General features: G+C 45.8%; 1 long non-coding RNA gene across 1 annotated transcript; it reads left to right on the top strand.

Moving 5' to 3' along the window:
- The first annotated feature begins 1,551 nt into the window (after positions 1-1,551).
- On the top strand, positions 1,552-7,423 carry LOC130541002 (uncharacterized). Its single transcript, XR_008955040.2, has 3 exons — positions 1,552-1,953; positions 4,106-4,225; positions 5,203-7,423. It is a non-coding gene; the product is annotated as an uncharacterized LOC130541002 (long non-coding RNA).
- The last annotated feature ends 786 nt before the right edge of the window (positions 7,424-8,209 follow it).

The raw sequence follows: 8,209 nt of genomic DNA, 5'->3' as shown, positions 1-8,209 counted from the left end.
AAGTAGCATGTGTTAGCCTCACCATTTGGCAGAGGAAAATGGAGGCACAGAAAGGTCAAGTACTTGCCCAGATCAGCAGCAGAACAGGCTCAAAGGTTGGCAGTCTGGTTGCAGAGTCCATGAACTTCACTACCACACTCCACAGCAGTTGTGAGACCATGGGCAAGCCATCTAAACTTTTGAACTTTAATATCTTCATCCATAAAATGGGGACGATAATACCCTGCCCCATTGCCCAGTGAGTGTGTACACCCTTAACTCGGTGCATAGGCCTGGGTTGGCTTGTTCCAGTCTCATTCATTTCTCCCCACCTGACCCTACACCTGAGTCAGAGTATCTCATGTTGGCTGAGCTTGAAGTATGCAGGAGCACACCCCAGAAAGGCCAGGGCACAAGCCCTGCTTGGGGTGGAGCAGGGAGGGCCTGCTCTGCCCCACTGGGGTGTTCTTACGTGGAAGTGGGTGTGGGATGGTCCCTCTGGGAGAACTCTCTCCCTCCAGCCTCCCTGCGGAGTCACCCAGGGAACTGAATCACAGCACAAGTGAAATGGGAAAAGTTCCCTTATCCCCCTCGCAGGGCCTGCAATGGGGGTGTGGCTCGCTTATTTGGTACCCTGCTGCTCAAACCTCTAGGGGGAGCATGCAGATGGGCAGGTTGTGGGGCTTCAACCCCAAGGCAGCGTCTAGGGGTGAATGCTTACAGCTCCTGAAGCCCCAATGGGTGTGTGTTACAGAGTGCTCTTTTAGTTTTGCCATCTGTAGGCAGCTTGTGTTAATCAGCTCAATTAGACCCTCTGCCTTATCACAAGGACAGAGGGCTTTCTGTATCCCAGGGTTTTTGCCTTGGTGTACTGGAAGAATCAGATCACAAGTGGGCTTAGGGACCGAGTGCAAGTTTTTATTGAGTGGAAGTAGCTCTCAGCAGATGGGGGAGCCAGAAGGGAGATGGAGTGGGAAGGTGAACTATCAAGATAAAATCAGTCTACTACTCCATAACAGAGGTAAGGAAGAGTATGCATGGAATACAGGACATCCTTTAGAGCATCTCTTAGTATTACCATGCCCTTTGATTAAGGTCAATGGGAAACTACAATAGCCCAATCCAGGCAGGACTACAAATAGCCCAGAGCCCTCAGGAATGAAGGTTTGGGTCACTCCACCAGGAAAAAAAACACAACCTGCTGAGGTGCTTGCTGAAGGCAAAGGGAATACAGAATGGGTAGTAGAAGAAGGTAGTCATCAATACCACCTATGACCATGTGACCAGCTGCAGAAATGAGGACTGTAACTATCATGAGTATTTCCTCCTTCTTTGGCTAAAAACATGTTTGTGCATGTATACACTTGTACGAAGAAAATATATCCATTTTATTTCCTTTTCCTTTATCATGTGACATAAGATTTACTGACTTCATATCAACATTTAAGTATTATTAACTTTATGTAATAATATTTGGGTTGGGGATTGGTGGGTTTCCAGTTATACCAAGGATAGTTGTATTATTTTAGGCATAATTATGACCTTATTATTGTCTTTATTTGAAGATTATGTATGATCTCAGGAGATGTGTATGGGTTCAGCTTGACAAGGGGTGGACTTATCATGGTTAATACTGAGTGTCAACTTGATTGGATTAAAGATGCAAAGTATTGATCCTGGGTGTGTCTGTGAGGGTGTTGCCAAAGAAGATTAACATTTGGGGCAGCGGGCTGGAGAAGGCAGACCCACCCTTAATCTGGTGGGCACCATCTAATCAGCTGCCAGCGAATATACAGCAGGAAGAAAAACGTGAAAAGGTAAGACTGGCCTAGCCTCCCAGCCTACATCTTTCTCCCATGCTGGATGCTTCCTGCCCTTGAACATCGGACTCCAAGTTCTTCAGTTTTGAGACTCGGACTGGCTCTCCTTGCTCCTCAAGCTTGCAGACAGCCTATTGTGGGACCTTGTGATCATGTAAGTTAATACTTAATAAACTCCCTTTTATATATATATATATATATATATATATATATATATATATATATATATATATATATCTCCTATTAGTTCTGTCCATCTAGAGAACCCTAACACAAGTGGTTTCTTCATTTTCCTTCATATTTATGAAGTGTGCTTTCTTGCCATCCTTTCCAGACTCATCACCTTATGTTATTAGTTGACTTTTTAAAAATCATTATTATTATTTGAGATGGAGTCTCGCTCTGTCACCCAGACTGGAGTGCAGTGATGTGATCTTGGCTCACTGCAACCTCCATCTCCCCAGTTCGGCCGATTCTCGCTCCTTAGCCTCCTGAGTAGCTGGGACTACAGGTGTGGGCCACCACGCCTGGCTAATTTTTGTGTTTTTAATAGAGATAAGGTTTCACCATGTTGGCCAGGCTGGTCTCAAACTCCTGACCTCAAGTGATCTGGCTGCCTTAGCCTCCCAAATTGCTGGGATTACAGGCATGAGCCACTGTGCCCAGCCTCTAACTCTCTTTTAACATAAATTAATTCCTCTTCCTATATTTGTTCTCAGTGCTATTGACTTCCTGAAGAAAGTGGGTCAATTCTCATGTAGAGTTTTTACACTAGGGATACAGTCACTTGTTTCTTTATACTTCATGGGATACCTTGTAAGTCTCCAGTGCATCACACCTGGAGGCATATGATGTCTGCTGGTCTTGCTTTTAATGATGCTAAGATCTATCTTTAGGTTCAGGCAATGGCATCCTTACCCTTCACTGAAAAGTTCTCCATCAACCTTTCACTGAGTGATTTTGGCATTCATTGAAAACCATTGCTTGAATCAGTTATTTTCTTACGGGCTTAAAAAATGATAATTTTCTAATTCTAATTTTTTCTTCATGTAGTAGCTGAGATTCTTCTGCATAGAAGAGCTTTCCTTCATTCATTTTGGCTATTTAATTACCAGAAAATGCAGTTAGGCATAAAAAATGCTTAATTCTTTTCCTTTAATTAACAATTTTTAGAGAAATAAGTTGGTGCCCCAACTTCCCCAGTGGTGCCCAGTAACTTTTATTTTCTTTCTGTATCTTCTTTTCTTCTCCTGCTCTTTTTCATCTGCTGGCTAGAAGTAGGGTACTTCAATACCCTAGGAGATGGCAAGACCTCATGAAGGAAGTTACCTGGGTCCCTGAATGACTACATGGAGCTAATTCCTTCCTGTGACTTGGGGAAGAATGGGACTGTGATGGGAACAAGAAATGAGCTTTCATAGTCACAACCCACTGAGATTGTGATGGTTTATTACAGCATTGACCCTATCCTGACCAAACAGCTATTACATTTTTATTCTTTTTTATTTTTATTTTTTAATTCTTTTTGAGACAGAATTTAGCTCTTGTTGCCCAGGCTGGAATGCAATGGTATGATCTCGGCTCACTACAACCTCCGCTTCCCAAGTTCAAGAGATTCTTCTGCCTCAGCCTCCAAAGTAGCTGAGATTACAGGTGCCCACCACCAGGCCCAACTAATTTTTTGTATTTTTAGTAGAGACCGGTTTCACCATGTTGTCCAGACTGGTCTTGAACTTCTGGCCTCAGGTGATCCACCTGCCTTGGCGTCCCAAAGTGCTGGGATTACAGGCGTGAGCCACTGCGCCTGGCCTACATTTTTAATTTCTAAGAGCTCTTTCTTGTTCTCTGATTGTTTCTTTTCCATAGCATAGTGTTCTTGTTTTATGCATATCTCTTCTTTTTCTGATGATGTTTAACTCTTAATGACACATTCTTCTGTTCTGTGCATTTTTTTCTGCCTCTCCCGACTTCCTTTTTATTGTTTGTGGGTTTTGCTCTCAATTTCAACTAAAACTAGTTTAACATTTATTTGGAGGAGGAACAACATTATGTGGAGGAAGGTTTAGAAAAAGGAAGGTTTCTTTTGACAGTCCTTGGCTTCTCTTTCCTGTCCTAAACAATTCAGCTGTGGCCCACATTTGCTCACCCTAATTACTAGCAAAGCAAGAGCCTAATATTTACCCAGACGGAATCTTCTAGGAAGGCAATCAACTCCCAGCCATTATGATTGAGGCATGCCTCTTAGAGAACTCACTGACATTCCAAGCAGCTTATCAAACAATCCTTCCAACACTTCATTTTCTCAGGTTTTAGCACCTCTTACGAATGAGTGTCTGAGCAGCCAAAAAATAAATAATGAATCATCCAGGCAAAGAGGGGAAGAAAAATGGACTTGGCCAGAGATGGGGAAGAACGTACGCAAAAAGGTGAGATGAGAGGGAGCCTAGGTAATATGACTTATTACAAGCAGAGCAGCTCTGCGGAGGGGTGGATAATGAGGAGGGCTACAATGCAAGATGAGGCAGAAAGAAAGGTCTGGGCCAGACTAAGAGGGGGCTCCTAAGCCCTGTTCTTGACGTTCTCATGAAATACTGCGGGAGAGAGAACACACCCTACTGGCGAACTGGGGAGAAGTTCCATTTGAACCAGACCTGGAAGGAAGACTGGGACTTGTTCAAACAGATAACAGGCTGGGCGCAGTGGCTCACGCCTGTAATCTCAGCACTTTGGGAGGCCAGGGCTGGCAGATCACGAGGTCAGGAGATCGAGAACATCCTGGCTAACATGGTGAAACCCCGTCTCTACTCAAAAAAAAAAAATTAGCCAGGCATGGTGGCACACACCTGTAGTCCCAGCTACTTGGGAGGCTGAGGCAAGGGAATTGCTTGAACCCAGGAGGTGGAGCTTGCAGTGAGCCAAGATTGCACCACTGCACTCCAGCCTGGTGATAGAGCGAGACTCCGTCTCAAACAGACAAACAAACAAACAAAAAAACAGATAACAATAGAAGTACCACTGAAATATATATATATATATATATATATATATATATATATTTTTTTTTTTTTTTTTTTTTTGAGACGGAGTCTCACTCTCCCAGGCTGGAGTGCAATAGCATGGTCTTGGCTCACTGCAACCTCTGCCTCCTGGGCTCAAGCGATTCTCCTGCCTCAGCCTCCTGAGTAGCTGGGATTACAAGTGCATGCCAACACACCCAGCTAATTTTTGTATTTTTGTACGGACGGGGTTTCACCATGTTGGCCAGGCTGGTCTTGAATTCCTGACCTCAGGTGATCAGCCCACCTCATCCTCCAAAAGTGCTGGGATTACAGGCGTGAGTCACCGTGCCCGGCCCATTGAAAGATTTTCAAAAGGGATTAACCATGATCACATCTGTTCTTAGATGAGGTCGTTCAGATTGGAAGCTAGATTGGAGGGTGGACCAAAGGAGAAGCTGCTGAAGTAGATGTTAAAGATGGAGAGAAGTGGACAGCAGAGACATAGAGGAGGAAAAGTCAGCAAGACCCTAGATGTGTATGGAGAGTGAGAGTGTGGGAAGTGTGACATGTAACTGAATCAGATGATGGCAACTTTCACTGGGCAGTGAAAGGTCAGGTTGGTGGTAAAAGTCATGAGTTGACTTTGGGGCATCTTGATATAGTCACTTCCAATATCATGTGTTTCAACAAGCCCGTGTTCCTTCCTGGTCAGTTCCCCCAGCTAGAGTGTGTTTTACATCCCGCAGCATTGTATGAGAACTGCTAGAATATCACTCACCACTTCCCACAGAGATTCTGTTTGTTCATCTGCTTGTCCCACTGTGTGCCTTACACATAGTAGGTGCTCTTGGAATGTGTGTGAGATGGATTAACATGAGAAGTGCTTCTCTGCATGGTTTCACCATTAAAGTGTTGAAAGCAACTAGTGCTCCTCCTTCCTGACCTCCAGGCTTCCACCCAGCTGTGGGGACTGCTGTGGTGGAAGGGCCTAGTCTGAATCTGGACAGGGGAGGTGCCTGCAAATATTTTCATGCCTGCAAATATTTTTGTGCCTCGGGACAGATGGATGTCCAGTTTACTGTCTGCTTCCTCAGTGGTTCTAGAGGTAATTGCATCCTGCTGTGTACAGTTAGGTCGTGGAGGAGACAGACACCTTCTCTCGTCTTTCTGGAAGGTAACCAGAGGTCTTTCCCCTTTCCTATCATGGCAGCTGCTCAGTCGCAGGCTCCAGATGTCTGCTTCAGAATTCAAGAACACCTTCCTGAGCTGGGAAACAGATCCAAGGAAATATCAGCCAGAGGCTTCATTTTATCATCTGTGGAAATGCAAGATGTTAGAGCACCTAGGAGGGTCTTAACGTGCAAAACACTGTCTTGAGGCTGCCTGCAGAACAGAGGGTCATCTGCTTTCATTAGATTCTCAAGGGAGCCTCAACAGGCTACACCTGAACCCCAGGTTTGGGGCATCTCTCCAGCCCTCCCAGCTCTGACATCATCATCACCATTAACAGCTGAAATGTGTGAGGTGGTTGGGATGTACCAACAACCCTCCCAAGAGTCCCATATCTACCTGACCTCATTTGACCTTCACAGCAACCCAGTGACTCAGCTGCTATTTGGCCCACGTTTTACAAACCTAAGTCAGTGTGCTTTACCTCAGTGACCCAAGAACCCAGGTGCTAGAGTCAGGCCTGCATCCAAATCAGGGGTGGGATCAGTGGTGTGCCCTGAACAAATCATTATCCTCTTTTTTGTTTTATTTTTTTGGAGACAGAGTCTCACTCTGTCACCCAGGCTGGAGTGCAGTGGTACAGTCTCAGCTCACAGCAACCTCTCTCTCCTGGGTTCAAGTGATTCTCCTGTCTCAGCCTCCCAAGTAGCTGGGGACTACAGGTGCGTGCCACCACACTCAACTAATTTTTGTGTTTTAGTAGAGACAGGGTTCACCACGTTGCCTAGGCTGGTCTCGAACTCCTGAGCTCAGGTGATCCACCTGCCTCTGCCTCCCAAAGCATTAGGATTACAGGCGTGAGCACCACACCCGGCTCATTACCCTCTTTTAACTTCAATTTTCTCATCCACAAAATGAGGGCAATAATCTCCTTTCTTCCCCACTAGCCATGTTCATGAAAGTACTTATTTGCTCATTTTGAAATATGTAGCAATGTGCCCCAGAAAGGCTGGGGCATGAGTCCTGCTTGGGGTGGAGCAGGGAAGGCCCGCTCTGCCCCACTGGGGTGTCCTCAGGTGAAAGTGGGTGTGGGCTGACTTTCTCTGAGCTCCCTGTGGAGTCACACGGGGAACTGGGTTGAGTCACAGCACAAGGGCACTCACATGCCCCACCCCGAGGAGGTCCCTGTTCTGACAGAAGCCCTGAGCCGTGACTGTGGACTGACACCCACTGCCTCTGTGACCTTGGATGGGTTACATAACCTCCCACATGAGAAGGACGAGGAGGCACCCGGGCTTGTGGCCTGAGCTAACCTGGGTAGTGGGAGCCCTATCTGTGAATTGCCAAGGGACTGCCATGGGGACTGGTGAGAACACAGCTCTGCAAGGCCCTTTTGATTTGTTTTAACCTTTAACTTTTCAAAAATTTCAAATTTAAAGGATGCATGGCACAGTTGAAGTTTATCAAAAATGGACTCACGAGTGTGTCTCCTCAGCTCCCAACTCCCGGACTCCTGACCTCCAAGGCCAATACTTCGAATTCTGTTAGGCATTTCTTCTAGCATTTATCTCAATAGTTCCAAATAACAAGCTCGTGATGCGATTTCACGACCCTTGCTTCAAATGTCATGTATTGACTTTCCATATGAGGGATGGTCCTTGTTTCTGTTATATCTCCCTGCTTCCTCTTTTCAGTTCTCTCAATATATGTTTTAAAAATTTAGGCTGGACACAGTGGCTCACGCCTGTAATCCTAGCCCTTTGGGAGGCCGGGGCAGGCAGATTACCTGAGATCAGGAGTTTGAGAGCAGCCTGGCCAACATGGTGAAACCCCTTCCCTACAAAAATACAAAAATTAGCCGGGCATGGTGGCATACGCCTGTAGTCACAGCTACTCAGGAGGCTGAGGCAGGAGAATTGCTTGAACCGGGAAGTGGAGGTTGCAGTGAGCCAATATTGCGCCATTGCACTCTAGCCTGGGTGATAGAGCCAGACTCTGTCTCAACAAAACCCAAGGGCGGAGGTTGCAGTGAACCAAAATCATGCCACTGCACTCCAGCCTGGGCGACAGTGTGAGACCCTGTCTCAAAACAGAGCAAACAAACAAACAAACAAACAAACAAAAGAAAGAAAATGGGAAAAGGGGGCTGTTCCATGAAAGGGCCTTATATCCAAAATGACCCCCAAATGCCAAGGGAGCTGGAAACCAGAAAAGGAGGGAAATAAATTCAGTTTGGTCTAG

Source organism: Pan paniscus, chromosome 1, assembly GCF_029289425.2.
Source record: "Pan paniscus chromosome 1, NHGRI_mPanPan1-v2.0_pri, whole genome shotgun sequence".
Classification (NCBI taxonomy): Eukaryota; Metazoa; Chordata; class Mammalia; order Primates; family Hominidae; genus Pan; species Pan paniscus.
Note: the sequence above shows the minus strand (reverse complement) of the source record. Positions and strands in the feature narration are given on the sequence as shown.